The following is a 23,644-nucleotide window of genomic DNA, read 5'->3' on the forward strand; positions in this document are numbered from 1 at the left end:
TCTCCAGAGGGCCTGCAATGTAAAAACACATTCATTCATGTAGGCAAAACAAATCAATCCAGGTGCAGCATCCTCTGAAGCTAGTTGCTTCTTTGACTGTTACCTTTCAGTTTTATGAGGAATTTGTCTTAAACCTCCCTAAAGTATATATGTTTTTCTTTTAGTAATTATTATCTTTGGGTTGTCCCCTCCCTGTTGTTTTATAATATGTATGCCAATATAATGCAGTGTTCTTTAGTGAGATATTTTTCACTTGCTTTGTTATGCATTATGTATTTGCTCACAAGCCTGTAACAGTTCCAGGAATGTTAATTTGATGATGTATTTATTTACTCTTACAGATTGCCCTTGACAAAGGGTTTTGTGATAACCTGTAATGCATTGGGCTGCAATAAATTCTCTTTAATATTTCAACAACTCTGCAGTGTCATCTGGCTTCGGCACCAAGAGAACTCTCCTCTCCCTGGTTTGTTTGTACATTGATGCCTCCCTGTCGTTCCTAGGAGTGCTATTAGCCAGTTTTAGCTGGTGCACCAACTGCAGCTGTTCATGGACTACTGGTCTGTCTAGCTCAGTATTGTCCACACAGACTGGCAGCAGATCTACAGTGTTTCAGACAAGAGTCTTTCCTGGTATTAACAGAAAATGCACAGCATATACTCTGCCACTGAGCTACATCCCTTGTAACTGATGCCTTTTCCTCATCTGATCAGCTGCAACTTAATATGTGATGGGGAAGGCCAACCTTACTGAGATAGGGAAACATGTCCTGGCAGACAGGAGTGGATTTTTGTTTTTACTTTTTGCCTGATTGGTGTTGATTTCCATCTGCTGTAATAGTATTTATGGTCTGTGGTATGTCTGTGTAAACCTTAATGTCTGGTATTTAAGGGCCTACACCTTAGTCACCACTTTCACTTCCAGGATAACAAGATCAACTCTCTTTTTCTTTCAAAATTTGCCAATGGAGAAGTTATTTGGCAAAATGGAAACTAACCGATCTGTCCAAACTGAAAACCTGTGTAGGGCAGTAATGTCATAGCAAAATTTTAAACTGTCTGCAGGAGCTCATCATTTCAGCCCCCATAGCCACACTCCTAAGCAGAGTCCAAAAATGCAGGTAACTGGGATGATTCATTTTATCTGTCTGTCTACCACTGCCACTCCTAGAAAAGTAGTGGTACATAGCATAATACTGAATTTATTAGGATTTACATCACTGCACTCCCTTGCATAGTTTCCTGGGAGGAAGCTCCATTGAATTCAGTGGTGCTGACTTTTGGCACCATAGGTTCATACTGAAAATCACACTGAGCTTTAACAAGAGATTTTCAGCCAGTTGAAATGCAACCAGGGTTTATTCCAATGTGCATGCAGCTAGACTCATTTTGTGCAGTGTCAAAAAGTTTGTGAAGTGTGAAATAACTTTTTGTGCATTTGAGCAGATGGGATTTAATAATGAGCTAGGCAGTTTCTAAAAAAACAGATGAGAAAAGATAAAAAGAAATAGAAAATGAAGATGAATACTGGTTCAAATCTTTCAAATCTTCATAATGTTATACTAATAGTCAGAGCTTTTTTCTGGAAAAAAAATGGGATGCCGGGACTCACACCTTGATTAAAGTACTGTGGGTGCCAGCATAAAATGGCTGCCATGGGCAGCAAAAAAAAGAGGTGTTGGTACTCTGTGCCAGTGAGTATTGTCACTAAAAAGTCCTGCTAATAGTATATTATGGGACAAATTACTTGACTAATTCAGGGGGTGGGCAGTGTGCCTGCTGCTTGTGCAGAATGGGGAAAAAAAACTTAGAATAAATCCTGAATACAACTGTTAGCATTTAATCTGAAATGCAAAGGATCTTGCAAAAAAAAAAAGTTATTTAAACTGCCACCATGAAAAAGTATCCAGCCCCTACTTGTTTATTTTCTTAGGCTGCTTGGTTGTCACTATTTTGTGGGTGGGATTAATTGCATGCATACCAGCCACTTCAGGTTGCACAATTAAAGTAGATTTGTGCTTTTGTGTAACAAACCTGCTTCCAAAAAACACCCAGAATTTTTGCAAGTTTATGGGAAAGTGCACTGGAAAGAGTGGGACAACAATTCTTGATGCAATGTGCTATAAAAAAATGGAAATGGACTGCCTTCAAGTCGATTCCGACTTATGGCTACCATATAAATAGGGTTTTCATGGTAAGCTGTATTCAGAGGGGATTTACCATTGCCTCCCTCTGAGGCTACTCCTTCCCAGCTGGCTAGGGCCTGCTCAGCTTGCCACAGCTGCACAAGCCAGCCCCTTCCTTATCCGCAACTGCCAGCTGGGGGGCAACTGAGCTCCTTGGGACTATGAAGCTTGCCCATGGCTGCACAGGTGGCAGGGCATGTAACCGCTGAGCCACTCCCTGTGGGGGTGATCTTTAGCTGGCCCTTTACACCCAGGAGACACGAGCGGGGATTTGAACTCATAGACTCTGGACTCCCAACCAGGCTCTCCTCCCCACTGTGCTATACCAGCTGCTTAATGTGCTATAACCTCCCTGCAAATAAATCAGAACAAATGTTCAATAAACTCTTGGCATTGTATAACCTCCCCACAAACTTTATGTAAACAAAGCAGGATGAATGCTCAATAAACAAGTTGTCTGGAAGTGACCTTATTCTCCAACTTTCTCTAGGCAAATAAAAATAAAACTTGAGCACCTCATCCACTTGCAAGAGCAAAGAGAGTTCATAACCTGACACTCCAGCAGATGACATCATCACTCCTGCTCTAAAAACATCTCAGAGCTACACTCCTCTGCATTCCTTCCCACTACACCATTGATGTAGTGAACGTGTGCGTGCTTGTGCATCTTGACCATGACTTCCTTACCAACTTTCTTCAAAGAATCTGCACTTCTATGCAAGTTCTAGAAAGGCCACTTTAGGAGAGCTGGAAGCAGCCATAGGCTCTTCCTTCTCTGTGTGTCTTGAAGCCTCTCCAGCCTGTAGCGACGGAGCATCTGGAATTCTAAAGAGTTGGAGCTGGTTCACTTTTCACATGGCAAGTAAAACAAGCAGCCTGGCTCTGCAGTTCTGAAGCTGAAAGGTTATGTACACTTATCCGGGCATTCTAAAAGGGGAAGGCACATGAAAGAAGTTAACAGGGTACAAAAAACATCAAAAATAAACAATATCAATAATCTCTATTGGTTAAAATAACAACAATGACAACAGATCAATAGATTAAAAACAGCATAAAAAGAACTCAGAGAGCCAAACGAACAGATCACAACTTTAGAAGCAATAGAATTAAAGGCTGGCTGAAAAAGAGAAGTCTTAAAATGCCAGTGGAACACACAAGTCAAACAGAAGTTCTGGGTTCCTGCCGAGAGGAAGGGCGGGATATAAATCAAATAATAAATAAATAAAGATCTAAGGGTGCTTCCAGATGAGTGTTTATTGTGGGATAGGTGCTGGTCATACATGCAAGTGTTTGCAGTGACCACATGATGTCATTGGCATCAAAATGCCAGCCTTTGTTCCCCCTCCCCTCACCATTTAATCCAGTTTTACCCTTTTTGTGCAAAATTGAAGAAATAAAAAAACAAACCCACCTATTTCCAATAATCTGTTTGCAATATTTAAATGACCCATTTGCAATATTATGTTCTGCAAGAGGGAGTCAAGTACATACCAGTTTGCACAATTAAAGTGAATTAACGCACTCTGTTGCCCTAATGCAACAAATCCACTTTTTTAAAAAAATCCAAAACTTTTTGCGGTTGGGAAAATGATCGGGAAATGCACTGAAAAGTGTAAGATGAATTAACAGCGGACAGAAAGACGTGTAACACTCCACAGCAGATCAGGATGAACATTCCCTGCCGTATAACTATCCTGTAAACAACTCAGAATAAATATTGAATGAACACCAAACACAGTTGAACCACCATATAAGCAAATCAGGATGAATCCTGAATGAACAGGTCATCTGGAGAAGCCCTATAGCTCTTGGAACATGGAATTTATTTATTTATGATATTTACATACCTCTTTTCAGGTGGACCTCAGAAGGTCATGGTACACGCAAGAGGGTTACTGCATTAACTGATGAGTGTCTTCACATGAAAGAAGACCATCCCTCTAGTAGTTTGATCCAAGGCCATTTGAGGTTATATGCAGCACCTTGAAATTAACCAGCAAAGAAAGACGTGGACCAGCAGCCAATGCAGCTGGCACAATAAAGAGTTAATCCCAGCACTTGCCCCTGGGGCCCGGTCAACATTTTGACAGTGACATTCTGTACCATCTGAAGTTTCTGGGTTGTTTTCAAGGGCAGCCCTATGTAGAATGTTTTGCAGTAGTCCACATACAATGTAATTAATGCATGATCAGCTCTATTGCAGCAAAACCAACAAAGCGTCCTGTGGCACCTTAAAGAGTAGGGCTGAAATCCTAACCATGTCTACTCAAAAGCAGGTCCCATGTAATTCAATGGGGCTTGCTTCTATATGTGTGAGGTTCAAATTGCAACTCTTATTATCTATCGTGCCATAAGCTTTCAGGGACCAGAGCCCATTTTGTCATTTGCGTCCCTCACATGCATGCTCAGAAGAGGGGAGAGGAAGTAAGTGGGGCTTACTTCTGAGTAAACATGTATACAATTGAGCTATCAATTCCTTATCTGGACCCCTGATTTCATGTAATTTTTATGTAATTATGTTGCCACCTCATGCAAGTGGTTTGTGGGTATGTATGATTCTCTGATATAAAAATGGGGTTCTAGTTATGAGAATGGCTAAAGACAGAAGTTTACTGCTACATACCATTCTAGAGAATTTTTCTGATGGTATAAAATTGGGAGCAAAAAGGTTAATCCATAAAACCACCCAATTCTGATCAGATGACATATGGCCCCATATTACTCTGTGCTACTTACTGGCTGATAGAGGTAGAGCATTCACATGAACTTTGTATGCTGCACTGTACATCAGGGTTATTCCTTCCACTATAAATTGTAAACTGTCAAAAGGAACAAAGCAATCATCTGTGGCTAAAGGGTACCATACTGTGATATATTTATTTATTGCTCTCTTTTCTTTCAGTATATGACCTTTTTCAAAGCTAGGCACCCTGTGTAAGTGTAGATTAAAAATTCTCTAGAATATCATGAGTCATGCAAAAGCACAGCCCTAGCCATGGAGAATAAAATTTTACTGTGAAGGTTTGAGTCTTAATTGAATAAATATACTGATGTTTAAAATGAGGGCCTTCTGCAGCTTTTTAAGGAGGATCCAGTATTCAGAAGTACATTCTGTGATGCATTGTCCAGAGTTAGCTCCATCTGCACTATTCATTTAAACACTATTATACCTCTATTCACCTCACAATTCCACTACAATTCTGAGAAGGATTATCTGTTAAACCATTCTGAAAACAGTAACTATATAAGGGGAATAGGGGTCTCCTAACAAAGCACCCTTAACAAGATATAGTTCCTGGGATTCTTTGGGGAACCCATGACTGTTTAAAGTGGGGCAATACTGTAATGGGGCCTTAGGACTGTATCCAAAGTAGCACTAAGTCACCGACCCATCAGAACAAGAATGACTGCTAGTGCAATGGAACTTCCCCTTCTCCCCCCACGCACACCCTAAATATGTTCTAGAGGTTTCCCCAACCCTCTGGAGGAGATTTGGGGTGGGCACAGGATGCACACAGGGGTAGGAGAGGGGGGGGAAGTCCTGTTGTCCTAGTAGTAATCATTGCGCTGATGGGATAATACCACCCTTAGTTTGTTGTGGCCCAGGAGAGAGTATTCTCTGTGGCAGCCCATAAGTTGTGGCATTCCTTCTCTGCAGAAGTGCATCATCACTGTACAGCTTACATCATATGCTGAAGATGCATTTTTTCACCCTGGCTTTTGACACTTAAGAGAGATATTTTTAGGACCCTTTCTAGTTGTGAATGTAATTTGTTTTAAATTATTTTTAATAGTGTATTTTGTATTATTGTGACCTGACCTGGGAGCTACCAGTGAAGTGCAGGTAATATTTTTATTAACAACTTCTACAGTGTGGTGTAGTGGTTAAGGTGTTGGACTTCGACCTGGGAGATCAGGGTTCGAATCCCCACATAGCCATGAAGCTCACTTGGTGACCTTGGGCCAGTCACTGCCTCTCAGCCTCATGAAAACCCTATTCATAGGGCCGCCGTAAGTCGGAATCGACTTGAAGGCAGTACATTTACATTTTACATTTAGTCTTGATCACCTTTGACCTGTGATGATATAATGGCTTCTATGCATTGGCATCATACATTCTCCCATTTCTGATCAGAAATGCCTGCAGTCACCAGCGTTAGAAGCTTGGCCGTGTGGCTTAATTAGGAATGGAGAGAGCAGAATAAGCACTCTGGCCAGAGATGTCTGCTCTTTAGTGAAGGATGTGTGATTGTGACTTGCCTCCTGCAAGGCTAGGGAGCAAGAGGCCCTCACTCCGGCCATTGCTATATCGGATGAACCCGCTGATGCAATTAACCCCATGATGCAATTAAAAAAGGAATGCACTTACGCAAGGGCATTCTTGACTCAGTGGAATATTTGATAATATTTGAGTGCAGTCAAATAATAATAACTGGTCAATTGGGCTGACCTCCTGACCCTAGACTGCTTCCAATCCATTCATTGTCCGCAATTGATGTAGGAATGACTTATGGCACTCTACAGTGAAGCTGTCAAGTCTAATAAGCGGGCAAAGCAATCTGGCTGTGCAGCTGAAGACAAATGGTTTGTCCCTATAAATCTTTAGTAGGTAGACTGAAGACCTGTCACTGTTCAGGTTTTTACACAAGATAATAATGGAACTAAGGCTTCACCTAATGCACCCATGCTAATGCACCAGGATTATTTTCATGCATTGAGTAAGAATCATTGTGCTATGAAAGCAGCATTATGCAATAGAAGCCTTGCAGGGCACTCCTACAAATCCTTCATGGGCAGTGGAGACATCTTTTAGAGCTGTGTTTAGTCCTAGTGCCAGAGAATTCACACGTTAAAAATAATACCAAAAAAAATCTGATTTGTCCCAGACAACACAGAATTTCAGCACTTGGGGCAATTTCATACATGCGGCTTGGATTCTATTTCCTTATATTGGTCTTTCAAGGTAGCTAATTTAAAACCTGAGAGCCAGTGTGGTGTAGTGGTTAAGGTGCTGGACTACAACCTGGGAGACCAGGCTTCGAATCCCCACACAGCCATGAAGCTCTCTGGGTGACCTTGGGCCAATCACTGCCTCTCAGCCTCAGAGGAAGGCAATGGCAAACCCCCTCTGAATACCGCTTACCATGAGAACCCTATTCATAGGGTCACCATAAGAGTAATCAACTTGAAGGCACATAGCAACAAAGCATGGTTGGGAGGGGAGAAAGCTATCTCCATAACAAAGGAAGGGTGCTTGACCACTTTGTCAGGCCCATCAAGGTAATTGATGGTCCGCCCAAAGCAGCTCACAATCAAAAGGCTATATACAAAAACCCATAAAAATCCCATCCTAAAATTGCACGTTAAAAAAATCATAAGGGCCAGCCATAAGAGCCAGTATGGTGGGGAGGCTAGACTGAGTGTTGGACTACAACAAGAGAGACCAGGGTTCAAATCCTCACTCAACCAATCATAAAGCTTTCTGGGTGACATTGGGCCAGTCTCCTCACAGGGTTGTTGTGAGCAAAAATCTGGATGGAGGTAATCACATATACCACTCTGAGATCTTTGGAGGAAAGATGGGATATAAATATAATAAATAACACCATCAAATTTCAACAGTCCTACTTCCTCTAACATATCAGACCCTTAACACATATTGACCCCCAAGTCTCCTACAGATGTTCTCTGGCTTGACTCACTCCTGTTGGTCCCTCTAACAGATCCATATCATGCTTGAACTAGAACAATGGTGTACAATTTTATTATGTACCGGCTCGATTTTATTGTAAGCCGCCCTGAGTGCCCTATTATAGGGTAGAAGGGTGGGATAGAAATATTTTAAATAAATAAATCAGCCACCCACTCCCAGAGTCGCTGTTCAAAAGGGAGGGGCAACTCCTATCACTGCTGTCTGGTATGGTCTTTCCTCACAGGCTTCCAGTCACTGGCAAAGAGCCTTAGGCAAGCCAAGAGGCTTAGGTATCCCTACAGGAGGGAGATGACAAACACACTCTCAGCTGCAACAGATTTTCTCAGTCTTCCAAATGCTCCTCCCCCTGCCTATCTTGCTCTTACAGTAAATAAGCACAGGGCTAAAAAGAGCCTTTAGGTTATCCAGCTCAATCCCCAATCCCATTACAGTATTATCTGAGGCGTTTCCTGTCCCCTGCCCCTACCAAAAGTGCACTTGTTCAGAAATTGACAACTGGAAACCATCTAGCTGCCAGTCCTGTCCACACCTCTTCCAAGAATGTGTTCACATTCGCTCTATACATTTAATGCACTTTTATACCACTTTAAGAGTCATGGCTTCCCCCAAAGAACAGATTAACAATCAATTCCTCTTCCCAGGGAATTCTGATGATTACAGCTCTGTGAGGGGAACAGAATATCCTAGCAACTCAGCACCCTTGACATACTACCCTTCCCAGGATTCTTTGGGGGAAGCAGTGAGGTGTAAGTGCTTTAAATGTATGGCATGGACGTGACCTGCAATTCATATGTTCAGGGAAATGTTAATATAAAATGAATGTTTTTGCTAGTTTGCTAAAGTGGACATAAAACATATGTATGAAATGTGTTTGACATATTTACAACCATTTTTGTTATGGGGACTGCCTTCAAGTCGATTCTGACTTATGGTGACCCTATGAATAGGGTTTTCATGGTAAGCAGAATTCAGAGGGGGTTTACCATTGCTTCCCTCTGAGGCTGAGAGGCAGTGACTGGCCCAAGGTCACCCAGTGAGCTTCATGGCTGTGTGGGGATTCGAACCCTGGTCTCCCAGGTCGTAGTCCAACACCTTAACCACTACACCACACTGGCTCTCTAATTTTTGTTATACCTATATATTGTTCCCTGTTCTTATGAGCTGCCTTGAGCATTGTTTGGAAAAACAGCATACAAAATGAACCCTATTTGGTTGATGACTTCTTAACTCAAGGGCTTTGCAATGAACCCTCTTCTCTCTGACACCCACTTCGGTTGCACTTCAAACAAAATAATCTCTGCATGTTTTCTTACACAGTTTTCTGGGGTATTGACTGTTAAACCTGTCTGCAAATGGTGGCTCTGTGAAGGAAAAAGGGACTGCCCAACAACTGTCAGCACCCTTAAACTACATTCCCCAGGATTCTTTTTTTTTGAGGGAGGAATCCATGACTGTCTGAAGTGGCATAATACTGCTTTAAATATATAGCGTAGATGGGACCTAAGTCAGACCATTGAGTCCATCTAGCTCAGAGTATTGTTTAGTACACTGACTAGGGTGGCCAAAGAAGAGGAAATTGCCAAAGAAGATACAGATCTGCATAAAATTTGAATATGCTAATACACATATATTTTCATGTAGTTTATGAGCAGGAGACCTGTGTGTCTATTCAGTCTGCTGTCAACATGCTGTTAATGGGCAACCAGCCAGCCATTCAAATAGAGAACAGTCCTCTGTATAGTACAACAAATGACCACCCTATGACTTTCCAGAGTTTTAGACAGGACACTTTCCCTGCCCTACCTGGACATGACAGGGATTTGTTATGAAGTGTGCAGTTTGCATGCAAGTTAAAGTATGTCATAAATGGTACAGGACCCCAGTTCAAATTTGAAGCATGACATCTAACTTGGCCCATACTACCACTTATGGTGGGAGAGTTTTGGACTGATGAGTTAAAAGAAATTACCAGTATCATGAACCTGTATAGATGACACCACAATTGTCACTATTATCATTTTTAGTTGAAGATTTAAACATGGATATTAAAACTAAAGAACTCTTGATTTTTTTGCTGTTCGTTGCAAAGCTATTTGATAGTACTGACAGAAAATTTTAGAGGACTGGAATCTATGTGGTATAAAAATATGTGCTATCTCTGAAAGAATTACATATAAACCAATTAAAGGTAAACCACTTATCGATTTTATTGCAATCAAGTGGTGTATAAACATTGTTAAATGAAATAAAAAAGTAAATTAGAGTCTTACAAGAAAAAGAAACATCACGGGCCTTCTACGCAGTTTGGTGGAATTTTATCACATACTTTAATAGTAATTATTTACAATATCTATTTTCAATTGTTATCTCTCTTGAGATTTGGAACTCATGATCGTATACTTGGTCTTCTGTGCTTCATTTACCTCTTTTCTTCTTTTTTTCATATATATGTTTCTTTTGGAGTATACTCTGTCAATTTGTACCACCTTTGGAGATGTTTGTTATATTAGCTCATCTTTGTATCTTAGTTTTGTTTAAAGAAAAATCCAATAAAAATTACTTTTAAAAAAGAATCAGAATGAATTCTAAAGCACATCTGGGAACACATAAGAAAACTAGGATATGATTGTGGAAAAGGCTGTGTGTTGGCCGAATGAAGGGATTTGACTGGGGGTGAAAGTGTTGCTTGCTTTAGGAATGGGAAATTGTCAAGGAAGGAAGGGGGTTTGGATAGATATTTTGTGGGGCTTTGGGGAAAGGATTTAGGGCAACAACCAGATGAAAGTAATTAGAAGAATTTGGAGCACAGGAGAAGGTCTCCCTCACAAAAGAGGGACCCGATTAGGCTGAAAATAAAAAACGGGGAAAGGGAGAGAATGAGGGCTTTGCTAGCTGATAGACTTGTCAGGGAAGACAGCGATGGGAGATTTAATACCTGACCCTGTTTCTGTGAGGAAGGTGTTTGATGTGTGGAAGTTGAGGGTACCTGTTGGAGTTGAGCAACAAAAGGGATGGAGAGAAGGGATGCAGGGGGCGGAGGTTGAAGTCCACAGGAAAGTTCCTGGGCAGAAAAAGATGAGGTCTCTTGGGTATCCAAAGATTCCTAATCACTAAGATGAAAACCATCACCTCTTGTGCTCAAATGGAGCTTGAAAATTAACATAAAAAACAGACTGCAGTGCAAATTATCTTCCTGAAAGTGGCCGGGTGTTAAAAGTTTTTAAATGGTGCCAGCTAGGAAGTACTCTAAAATGTTTGAGAAATGGCTTCTAAAAATGTATCTTTATTCTGCTTTTCAGGCGGGTAGGGGGAAAGAGATTGACTTATCTTTGGGGCTTTGGAAGAGCCTCAGGCTACTGAAAACTGCTTGATTGTGAGGAGGGTGGGGGAGGAAGGAGTGACATTTAGGCAATCATGCCTTGGTTTAACACTTCCAGAAGGAGTCTGATGTTCTCTGGTTTACTTTAAATTTGCAAATGATAAGGTAGTAATGGCAGAGATTTACAGCAGGAAGGTGACAATGAATTCATCAGATGCTGTTGTGACTCAGCTTGCTTGAAGATGTGTACCAGGCTTCCTGGAATGGAGTCCCTCTTGAGGCCCCTCCAGGTCAACATTGAACCTCCATTGTCAGGTGCAAACTACCATACCAAAAGCTGGGTTTTTAAAGGGGCGCTTCATAACAGATTGAACCAGGGACCTTCTGGATGTAAAACATGTGCTCTGCAACAGTTCCTTGCTCACCAGTTTCTTCCATGATGCCAAGATCCAGGTCTCAATGCCAAAGCACTTGTTGATCTATCAGCCAGTTCTTGATCTATATCTGTTTGATGGCAAACTCACAGAGGCAACATGCTAGGATTGTTGCAGAGACCAAAGATTTCAGTCTCGTGCTGCCAACATGGCTGACACTTTCTCCAGATTTGAAGCTACAACATATGATGCCTTTTGCCCCACACAAAAGAGGTTGCAGAACAATTCTGTATTTTTCCAAGTAGACAAAAACAAGTAGGTGTTTCTGGCTGCATGTACTGTATGTTCTCTAACATTAAATACCTATTGATTTTGACAAACTGGGAAATAGCCATTGAGTATTCACATTCACATAAACATAGCACAAAGAGGCTGATTGATTTCCTCTCTGTTCCAAGATAGTGAAGTGGAAGAAACAAGTCAATGAACAGGAATAAACAATCATTGATAACCTAGATTTCCTCTCTTGGACCCATGTATTGTGACTGAATTTTAGTAGTAGTAGTAGTAGTAGTAGTAGTAGTAGTAGTAGTAGTAGTAGTAGTAGTAGAATAATTTAAAAAATCCAGTTTGGAAATAAGTTTCTCTCTACATGCACAACTCAGGCTGAAACCCTATACTCACTTAACTGGGAGTAAGCCCCATTACTTCTGAGTAAGCATGTATAATATTTCACTGTTAAACACAATTTTTAAAGAAAAAAATAATCCATCACGAAGCTTTTTTGGGGGCAGGGGGAGAGATCATTCAGGTTGACCCTGCAAAACAGAAGCACTATTCTTCCTTGGATATACCCACAACCTGTACTTCGTCCATCCCAGATGCCAAGATGAGAAGATCTACCTACTGACGTGTCAGATTCACATCACTGAGGGTGCTTCCAGACTGTCAGTATGTTGTGGTTGCCAGGAAGGATACAAGCACATGCTGGCAGTGGAGGCTGATCCATTGGAGCTAGTGGAGCTCTGCCACACCAACCTCAGTCTGCTCTCACCTGCCAGCCCACACCTGCCTGCCTTCTTATAAACAGTCCATGAGGTGGTCCTGGTTTTCAGGTTCCTCCTCCACCTCAGTCTCAGTGTTGCCCTTGTAGAACTCTGCAGGGAGGATGTGGACAAAGCTACAGTTAGTTGGTTTTACCTGTCATTGGTTCTGACGCCATCTACTGTTGGGCTCCCTACTTTCCGCCCCACCAGTATCAATGGACAGCAACCGTCACTGTATACCACAACTTTAGGTTTGTGCAATTAAAGTGGATTAAAAAGCTCTGTTGCCCTAGCACAACAAATTCACTTTAAAAAAAGAAGAATCAGACTTTTTGTGGTTTGGAAGGTGATGGGGTAATGCATTAAAAAGTATGGGAGGGCATGTGTACACCCTGAAAGAAAATCAGGATGAATGCTCATTGTCACGTAATTACCCTGCAAACAAATCAGAATCCATGCTCAATAAAGACTGCAAATAATTTAAGCTATGTGTAAGCTTTGTGCATGCAAATCAGGATGAATGCTCAATGAATTGGTCTTCTGGAGGAGCCCTCAGAAATCCTATCCAAAGTCTGCTTGTCATCTACAAAGGAAAATGTTGTCCACCAGGCATGTTCAGTGAGTGGACCGCTTTTCCCCTCCAGCCTATTTGAAGTTGTTGCCATCATCATCATCATCATCAATTGGCACTTTAACCTGCTCTTCAGGCAAAAGTGGCTTCCAGAGTGGCTTACAAATATGAGACACAACATAAGAAACATGACACAAAAGTAAAAGGGAGTGAGAGACAGAAGGGAAAAAGCAAGCTCATGCACTAATCCTTAAATGACTTGCCAAAACAGAAGCACCCAGTCAAGTGCTCATCCAGCCATGCAGTCATTGGCTGATGATCTGTATTTGGTGGATTGCAAAGCTGTACAAACTGACTTCTGACATTCGTTAGTACACATTTATTACTCAGATGAACAGCAGAGTTTGGAAAAGTTACTTTTTTGAACTACAACTCCCATCAGCCCAATCCAGTGGCCATGCTGGCTGGGGCTGATGGGAGTTGTAAGTTCAAAAAAGTAACTTTTCCAAGCTCTGGTGAACAGAGGTAATTCAATTAGTATTTTTTTAATATTTAAGCTTAATCTATTCAATTCAATTAGTACTTTTGCACATTTTAAAATGTGATTGTACTATGAGATAGGGAGAACCAGAACCGATGTAGATTATGGCAAGTACCATAGGAAGAGCCAATGTGGTGCCCTCCAGACGTTGCTGGACCAGAACTCCCATCAGCCCCAGCCAGCATGGGATGATCTGGAGGGCACCATGCTGGCTGCTCCTGTACTATAATATAGGTCTCATGGGAGAGTCTCGGTAAAGATATGATTGAGATATAGATGCTTAGGGTCAGAAGGTCTGACAAAATGAACAACTGAGGATAAAGCAGCAGGTGATGAGAAAGACCCTTTGCCAGAGACCCTGGAGAGCTGCTGCCAGTCAGAGAAGACAATACTAGGCCAAAGGGACAAACAGCCTGGTAGAAGGCAGCTTTCCATGTCCCCTCTTCTCCCTGCACTAACCCTTTTCATTTATTTTGTTTTCCTGGTTTTATCCTATTTTTAGATTAGGATGTTTAAGCTTCAAAAATCATTGTCATCAATGAGGTTAGCATGCTTCATTTTAAAATAAATAAAAAAAGAAACCACCTGTCTCCTGTCCTTGTATTTCAAGAATGGCACTATGAGATAAGACAACCTTCACCAACCTGGTGCCCTCCAATGTTTTGGACTACGACTCCCAGCAGCTCTAGCCAGTAGTCAGAAATGACAGGAATCAGTCCAACCACTACCAGGTTCCTCAGCCCTGTTTTTTTTAAATGACTTTTTGTATTGAGAAAACATCACATCTTTAATTTCTGTGTATCGAGCCACTGTGAAAAGGCACAGGGCTAGTAAAAAGTTGGCAATTTTATACATGTTATGTGGAATCACTCCACTGCTTGTCCCCTAGAATGACCAGCATGCATAAGAGTTCAAACAATGCCTTTAGGCCTGGATCCAGCAGCCATGGAAATCAATGGAAGGAGCACTCAGAGTATTGTTGTTGTAAATAGCCTTACCTTAACATGAAGTTTGACCCACTGTTGTTACTAAAGAGGGATGGGCAGAAAGCAGAAGCTCAAACAGGTGGAGCCTTTCTAGACTCCAGGTGCAAATCTGTCCTCATCATTTCCTGTTGAACTTCTGCTGGGATTTGTGTTGTCATCAACATTGCTTTGAGACTGGTCACGCTAATGATTTTTACATACATTTAAGGTTTAATGTAATTGCCACAGTCTATACTTGCTGCATTTCACTTCCTTCAGACCTCACTGCTTCTCTTCTCTCCCCCTCCCCAAATGTAAATATATACCTGCCAACTTAGAATGAAAATGGAAATGGACTGCCTTCAAGTCTATTCCAACTTATGGAGACCTTATGAATAGGGTTTTCATGGTAAGCGGTGCTCAGAGAGGGTTTCCCATTGCCTTCCTCAGAGACTGAGAGGCAGTGACTGGCCCAAGGTCACCCAGTGAGTTTCATGGGTGTGTGGGGATTCGAACCCTAGTCTCCAAGATCATAATCCAACACCTTAACCACTACACCACACTGGCTTTCTCAACTTAGAATAACACCACATATTTGATGAAGTGGATTCTAGTCCATGAACGTTTATGCCATAACACATTTGTTAATCTTTAAGGTGCCATAAGATTCTTGCTTGATCTGGCTTTCTGTGCCATTAAAGTCTCCATCCATTAAACAGGGGGGCATTAACCATTAGCCATATTCAATTGTCCCTTAAGCAGCACCTTCTGACTATGAAACAATTAACCTCTATTCCAGGCTGACACAGCTGTGTGTGGAATCTGCTTCTCAGTTCCATTGGACACCTGTTTCCATCACATTTATTACCATCCCTGCTGGGTTGCGACAACTAGATTGCTGTGGACAGAATTACGATTCCCATAAAGGCAACATTAACAGAGGCAAGCTGGTCAGGAAGATAAACAGTTTGTTCTGCTAAAGACTGAACATACATTCTTGCTGACTAAGGAACAGACAGCTGTTTTTGTGGTTCTCAAGGGCTGGTATTATCCCACCTGATTAGTTTTGCTTTTTTTCTTTACATCCACACCTGTAAGAGTTTATTTTGCATTTCCAATCTTTTCTTGAGCCTCCTTCTCTCTTGGTCACGTAAAGGACTTGTTGGTGCCCAGAGCTACAAGCTGCAGTGGGAAAGGCTGGGTGTAATCAAATCCAAGTACAGGAGCCAATGAGAAACCCTTCCCTGATGGAATTTTTGCAGGAATATATTATTCCATTAGAGTTAAGAACGTTAAGAGCAGGGCTGTGGAGTCGGAGTAGTTGTGGAGTCAGAGTTGGGAGCAATTTTGGGTGGAGTGGGTAGAAATGTACCGACTCCAACTCCGGCTTCAAAATAAATTTTGATTGACAAATTTTTTAAAATATAAATTCAAAATGTCAAAGAAGCTTCCCATGAAGTCAGCTGTAGTTGAGCATTTCACCATAACTCAAGATGGAAAACATTTTGTGTGTCAGTGTATGACACAGGACCCAGATGAAGACAAATGCTGTGATGCCAAGATCAGCGCATATTCAGGCAGCGATAAAAATGCTGCTATGAGAGCTTCCAATTTAAAAAGACATTTACAGCCCTTTCCAGGGCAGTGGAGTTGGAAGCAATTTTGGGTGGAGCTGGAGTTGGAGTCGGACAGTAGAAAAATAGAGGAGTTGGAGTCGAAGATTTGGCGTACCGACTCCACAGCCCTGGTTAAGAGCCCTGCTGGATCAGGCCAGTGGCCCATCTCACAGTGGCTACAGCATCTCACAATGGCCAACCAGTTGCCTGTGGGAAGAATTTGTGAAGTGCATTGCTAAAAACAACACAGGCTACCAACAAAACAATTATTTAAATAGTTTAGTAGTAGGAGACTATTTATGGAGGTGACTGGCCCTTTGGATGACAAGGGAGCCAAAGGTGTGATAAGGCTACTTTTTCATAGAGAATCCTAAAATGCTTAATAATTATTATAATAATTGTGATGATAATGATAATGCACATCCTATTCTTCTACTGAAAACACCCAACTTGTATGCAATATAATCATAAAACTATAAAGTAATCCATAAAAATCAGAAATATAACTAGCAAACAATTTCTAAAAGCAGTAACAAAGAACACAATATAACTAACATTAACTAATATAACCAACTAATATAACCAACATTTTCCTTCATCTATTATTCAAATTTGGCGTAGCCTTTTAACTGTTACTCTTTACAAAAAGTAAAGCTACATATGTGCAAATGCATTCATAGATATTGTTCTTCTTGGCTCTGTCTTTCTCCTCCTGCCCTTCCTGTTAAAATTTATATTGTAAACTCCTTGGGGCAGAGACCCATATTTTTGCTTGTATTACGGTCCAAAGTGCTCTGTATATTAATTCTGTGATGATGATAAAGTCTCAGCTGACACCAGGCACAGCATCCCTTAGAACACCAACTTCATGTTAGTTATGCAAAAGGTTAGGGTGGTTTACATAGGTACAGGAGCCTGCTTGGAGCAAGTCTATGGGATGGAAATTTCTTGTGCCATCTCTGGAGCTGGAATAAAGTTGTGCCATTGATGGGGGTGTACCCATAGCCTAGAAGAGTACCGTATGTGCCTCCTCTGTGTCACTCACATCTCATCCATTACTCTGTTCTGTTTGAAGCATCCCATTGCACTGGCAGCATAGTATTCTGAGTTCTATTGGCGTAGAGGTGCATTCACCAAATCCTATTGTCCCTTAACTAGCAGATCACCAGCATAGGATTGCTCTAGCTTGCTATCCTGTAATTTGCTTACCTGAGACTAAGCTTCACTGAACATAGGACTTACTGCTAAATGAGTGTACTGGTATCTGATTGTGGTGTTGTTTTATGCTGGTAATTTATTTTTGCTCTTCTGCTGTGATATGTTTTAATGTTGTTTCTGTTGTGATATTATTGGGGTGTTTTTTGAAGCAGTCTGGTAGCTCCAGCTCAAGAGGGGCCAATAAACCTTAAATAAATAAAATAAAAATAAATTTAATAAACAAAGGCTACTACTCATTGCAAGAATAAAATGACATTTTAAATATTTTCTTCTTCATTCATTAGTAAAGTGACACACTAGGAACAAAATAGTTTTCAAGCACACACACGTACCTTAACTCTCACCTCTTCTGTGTAAAATTGGTCTTCAGCCAACATTGTAGCGGAATGATCTGCCAATTAAAACTTGCAGTGTTACTTCCAGGGTTTTTAGCAAACAGCAGTAGTAGCTGTGGCAAAATCAGGAATGCATTGTTAAAGGAGCAGTGACAGCTTGGGAAAGGTGTTATGTAAAATGCACTTCAGCATTAAGCCTTGTGGCTTAATTTAAAGTATTAGCAGTGAAACCTGAAAAAGTGAAAGCAGTAAATACTAACCTGTAAATACCAGACCGACATGGTGTGAGGAGACGTAATTGCCAGGCCCCAAGGACAGCAAACATCGTCCCACTGTCAGAACAAACTGAACAGTTAATGGTACTGCCGGGTCAAAATACACCATAGTATCTGAAGTGGAGGGCCTGTGTATAGACTTAACATGACCATATTGTACCTGGGCTAGAACAAAGAACACTGTTTTCTAGATCTCTGAGTAATAAACCAAAGGTGATGTACATGTGCAACTCCTATGGGTAAAGTGGAAGTCAAGTTCCAGTTATCAATCTGATTTAAGCTATAAAGTCCATATAAGGCATGATTAAATCTGATACAGGTTGTCATTATTTAAAATAAAAAATAGATTTTTACAAACAAATTACCTTTCAGCTTACCTTTTCCAACTTACTTTCAGTCTGAAATTCACCAGTCAGCTATAGGAAGAAGAGAGAGATATAAAGAAAGACACTGGATATAGAAAAATAATGTGCTTCTAATGTGCTATTTTATTTTTTTCTAGAGTTATTTTCTTTGTAAGCACAAAGATGGAAGAACAATGGAATGAAAAAGGGGAACTGCAAAACTATTTTGTATCTTTCCCCCACCTTGCACCCCCAGGGGAAAAATACAGCTTGAAGAAAGTGATTTTTTAGGGAGGAAAGTAATGAAGGGGAATTGGATGGAGACACCCCTCCATTCCCAATATAGATCTCCTGTTGCAAACTGCAGCATCTGTGACTGCATTTTGTGTGTGCATAGGGGGGGAGGAAACTTCAAGAAAAATACACCCAGCTACAACTTGCCGCATGTTTTTTCGCCCTCAGAGCAGGAGTGCCAACAGAATTTTCTGGCCCAGTACACTGAATGTGGATTGGCTCCTCTGACCCACTCACAAAAGACAGCATAACATTTGCATATGCTTTGTGTCATATGCAAATGTGCGTCCTCCTTTGCAGGTGGAGGGCCCCAAACCAGATCAGTGGCCAGTCACATATGTAATGTCTGACAAAGAGAATTTGAATAGTTGAAGCTTTCCCCATAATTGTATTTTCATACTAGGAAAGGCTTAACAGGTTGAATTTCTGCCTGCCACCCCCCACCAACTGACAAGTCTAAACCAATGCCTAGGCTGCAATCTTTTACCTACTTACCTTGAAGTAAGCCCCATTAAACACAAAGAAGCTTTCTTTTGAGTTGACATGTATACTATTGTACATAAGTTAACTATGCAATGAATTCTTATTTATTTATTTAATTAAATTAATATCCTGCCCTTTCTCCCAGAAGAAGTCCAGGGTAGCAATACTTAATGAGCATCTGGTTTTTTGCTCCTACACAGCACACAAAATGCAGTCACAGTTGCTGCAGTTTGCAAGCCTCTTTTCATAGTTTCCACATTTTGCGTTTGCCATTTGGGGGATTCTTTAACACCTACCCACCCTTACTGTGTAGCAATATTTGCAGAAAATAACTAATGGTGTACCTGATTATAGAACACCCACCACAGGAAAGAATAAGATGCATCCTGGTTGCTAGGAGAAAAGAAGACCAAACTACATTTATTTTATTCATTATTTTTATTTATTTTATTTATTATTTAATTTGTATCCTGCCCTTCCTCCCAGCAGGAGCCCATTGATTCCAAGGTTTAAAAAACAAAAGCAGGAAAAGTGCACTAAAGAGGTGGGGGAAACTCTTTAGGACCCCAAATATTCCTATTGCTTGTTATCCAAACAACATGTCTGAGAGTCCGAGCTCTGACTTCACAGATGGCCTTAAACATTGAAAGGCAGGAACAGCCAGGCTGACTCATCTCACTTACAATGGTACCTGAGCATTTCACTTCATAACGTTTTTTCTATGAGGACTTACTTTAAAAAAAAGCCTACGGTACTTTAAAAAGAAAAGAAATCTCAGACTGTGCCCCCCCCCAGTTGTGGGGTTGGTACACCAGTATCCTCCTACCCACCTCTCAGCAGCATTTCTTAGAGATCCATGTTCAAATCCCTACTGAACTATGTCTTTATTTAAATATTTCTAGGCTGCCTTTTAGGGCAAAACCCTCACAAAGCAGCTTACATGAAACAACCATAAAATACAATCCCACATTTCAATCAAAATAACCATTTAAAACAGCAGTTTAACATAAAACACAGGCCAGCAGTACACCGTTCTAAGTGGTCTAAACAACATGAAACTGTTCAAAACCTACAGCACAATAAATTGTTTAAGAAAAAAGCAACTAGAAATAACTTGGGCTTTCAAAGCCCATTAAAAACCCTGTACTAATGGGACTTGTAACGAAAATGGCACTCCCTCTCGCCTCTTCCTTGTGAGGTAAATAGGCTGAGAGGCTCACTTTTCTTATTCATTAACTGCCTACCAGCATCTCCTGGTTTTGCTCTCAAGCCAGGTGATGCTTAAAAGCTGCAGAGATTAATCTGAGGGTAAGGAAGTACTATTGGCAGGTCTGATCTGGCCAGGCAAATCCCAAGCTGTACTTTCCTACCACTACTTAAACATTTGGAGCATGGATGAAGAGCTAAGGCAAGCGAGATGCTCTGGCTGACATGATAAAAGTGTATGAAATTATGCACGGCATGGAGAAGGTGGATAGAGAAGAATATAACAACACTAGAACTCCTGGACATCCAATGAAGCTGAATGTTGGAAGATTCAGGACAGACAAAAGAAAATAATTTTCACACAGTGTGTAGTTAAAATATGGAATTCGTTCCCACAAGGGGCAGTGATGGCCACCAACTTGCATGGCTTTAAAGGATGATTGAATTCATGGAGAATAAGGCTACCAATGGAGGCAGTATGTTTCCAAATACCAGGTGCTGGAAACTGCAGGAGGGGAGAGTGCTCTTGCACTCAGGTCCTGCTTGCAGGCTTCCCATGGGCATCTGATTGGCCACTGTGAGAACAGGATGCTGGACTAGATGGGCTACTGGTCTGATCCAGCAAGCTCTTCTTATGTGGTTGGCTAGACAGAATACCGGTCAACTTCAGCCTCCTGATTTGAAGCAGTTTTCTTAAAGGCTTTAAATAGGCAAAAACAGAAACGGCAGTTTGCATTAAAAATAAAAGATAAGCAATGTTGTCTCACTGGTAGCTACATTTGCTAGGACCCTAAAATTAGTTTCAGTATCATCTGTATGAAAAAAAATATCCTTTTTTATGCCGATGGTAACGGTGTTCATTTTCGAAGGGCACCAGTGGAATTTTCCCAGGACAATGAGGACGAAGGTAAAAACACACTCACAACTATTCATTTTGTAAAATGTTGTACTCCAGGGACAATGGCATACCATGTATGCATGTTAGGGTTGCTAGGTCAGAAGCATCCCAAACGCTGAGGTTTCAGAGGTGGGCCCTAGTGATGTCATTAAGCATGATATGTTAAGCATCAACCACAGTTGCTTGGAACATACCACTCAAACAAAAAAAATTCTCCAGTTGAAAATTAAGATAGAAATCTTAGCTACCTGAGGGTGTTCCCAGTTCTAGTTGAAGTGACAGGATCATTCCTTCTCACCTGTTTAGGGTTGTTGTTGGTTGTTATGTGCCTTCAAGTCAATTACGACTTATGGCGACCCTATGAATCAGTGACCTCCAAAAGCGTCTGTCATGAACCACCCTGTTCAGATCTTGTAAATTCAGGTCTGTGGCTTCCTTTATGGAATCAATCCATCTCTTGTTTGGCCTTCCTCTTTTTAGACTCCCTTCTGTTTTCCCCAGCATTATTATCTTTTCTAGTGAATCATGTCTTCTCATGATGTGTCCAAAGTATGATAACCTCAGTTTCATCATTTTAGCTTCTAGTAAGAGTTCTGATTTAATTTGTTCTAACACCTAATTATGTGTCTTTTTCGCAGTCTATGGTATGCACAAAACTCTCCTCCAACACCACATTTCAAATGAGTTGATTTTTCTCTTATCTGCTTTTTTCACTGTCCAACGTTCACATCCATACATAGAGATTGGGAATACCATGGTCTGAATGATCCTGAGTTTGGTGTTCAGTGACCTGTTTAGGGAGCCTGGGTGAAATCTGGCAAGAAGGGTTTAAGTGCCCTCAGGCCAGGCCACTCACCAGAAGGCCACTGTAGGAAAAAGGGAGCCTAGTGTTGTGGAGATGTCAGATGGGAGCACTCAGGAGTAAAGATGGATGCCCTGGAGGCTGCAATTCTAAACACACTTACTAAGGGACCAAGCCCCATAGAACCAGCCTATCCTGTGGGCTGCTATAAACTCACTTTGACAGCCAATGCAATTCCAGTGAGTAATAATTGATCGAGAGAAAACGCACATAGTTTGGTCTACCTTCACAGGCAGTAGCCTGGGAACAACAGCAATTGAAGCCACACTTCCAAGTATGTGAATTCTCTTTTACCAGTATTGGGCAAGAAACAAACCATCATGCAAATAACAAGGTGCATCATTAGTGGGTTTAACGGGGGTTGAGCAGAGCGCATGGAACCACTGTTGTTGCTTTTATGAATGTCAGGGAGTAAGGTCAGAGGTAAATGAAATGCAAATAGAAAAGAAAAACAAATGACAGTGATGATTCCCTAAATGTAATAGTCAAGTCAGTCAAGGTCACAGAAATCCCCGTGCAGCATAATCTGACCTGGGAGTTGCAGTTTGTGCAGAATGCTGTGGCACGATTGCTGACATGAGACCCTGTCAGCACATAATACCTCTGCTCTGAAATCTGCACTGGTTGTCAATTTGCTACCAGGCCAAGTTCAAAGTGTGTTTTCCATGTTATGGGTGCCACATAGCACTTGCTCTGGTCTTATAAGAAATCGATCCTTTAGTGTGGCAGCACCTACACTTGGGAACTCCCTGCCTATTGACATTAGGCAGCAGCATTCATTGCACTCTTTTTGGCACCTGATACAAACATTTTTGTTTAGGCAAGCCTACCAAGGCATGTAAAAGCTATTATGCTTTTTATCTCTTTTTAAATCATTGTTGGTTTTATTATTTTGAATGTTTTTAAATACCTGTTTTTAACTGTTTTTGTCAATAATTTTATTGTTTTAATTCCTTTTGTAAACCGCTGAGTTTTTTTTACAATAAAGTGGCATATAAATGTTGTAAGTAAAATACATAAACAAATTTCTGAGTCACTGTGGCCCTTAGGTCTCTTTCCTCTTTAGGAACAAAGGAATCTACCTTATACCAACTCAGGCCATTTGGTACTATCTAGCTCAGTACTGATGACATGGACTAGCATTGGCTCTCCGGGATTCCAGGCAACAATTTTTTCCAGAAATTGGATTTTGGACCTCTGCATGCAAAGCTTATTCCCCTACAGCCCTTCCCGTTTAAAAATTATCTTTTAAAATTGCTCTTTTCAATTCACTAATGAATACACAACATACCTAGGGCAGATTCACGCCGTGCATTTAAAGCACATTCAACATACAGCTGAAGCACATGAATCCCACCAGAGAATCATGGGGTTCTGTTAAGGGTGGTAGGAACTATAA

The 23,644-nt window shown here is 41.1% G+C and overlaps 1 long non-coding RNA gene across 1 annotated transcript; it reads right to left on the reverse strand.

Moving 5' to 3' along the window:
- Positions 1-2,593: 2,593 nt before the first annotated feature.
- Positions 2,594-17,918, reverse strand: LOC133373504 (uncharacterized). Its single transcript, XR_009759682.1, has 3 exons — positions 17,881-17,918; positions 4,033-4,167; positions 2,594-3,112 (listed from the first exon to the last, which is right to left on the reverse strand). It is a non-coding gene; the product is annotated as an uncharacterized LOC133373504 (long non-coding RNA).
- Between the last annotated feature and the right edge of the window lie 5,726 nt (positions 17,919-23,644).

The sequence above is a fragment of the Rhineura floridana genome, chromosome 1 (genome assembly GCF_030035675.1).
Source record: "Rhineura floridana isolate rRhiFlo1 chromosome 1, rRhiFlo1.hap2, whole genome shotgun sequence".
NCBI classification, from domain to species: domain Eukaryota; kingdom Metazoa; phylum Chordata; class Lepidosauria; order Squamata; family Rhineuridae; genus Rhineura; species Rhineura floridana.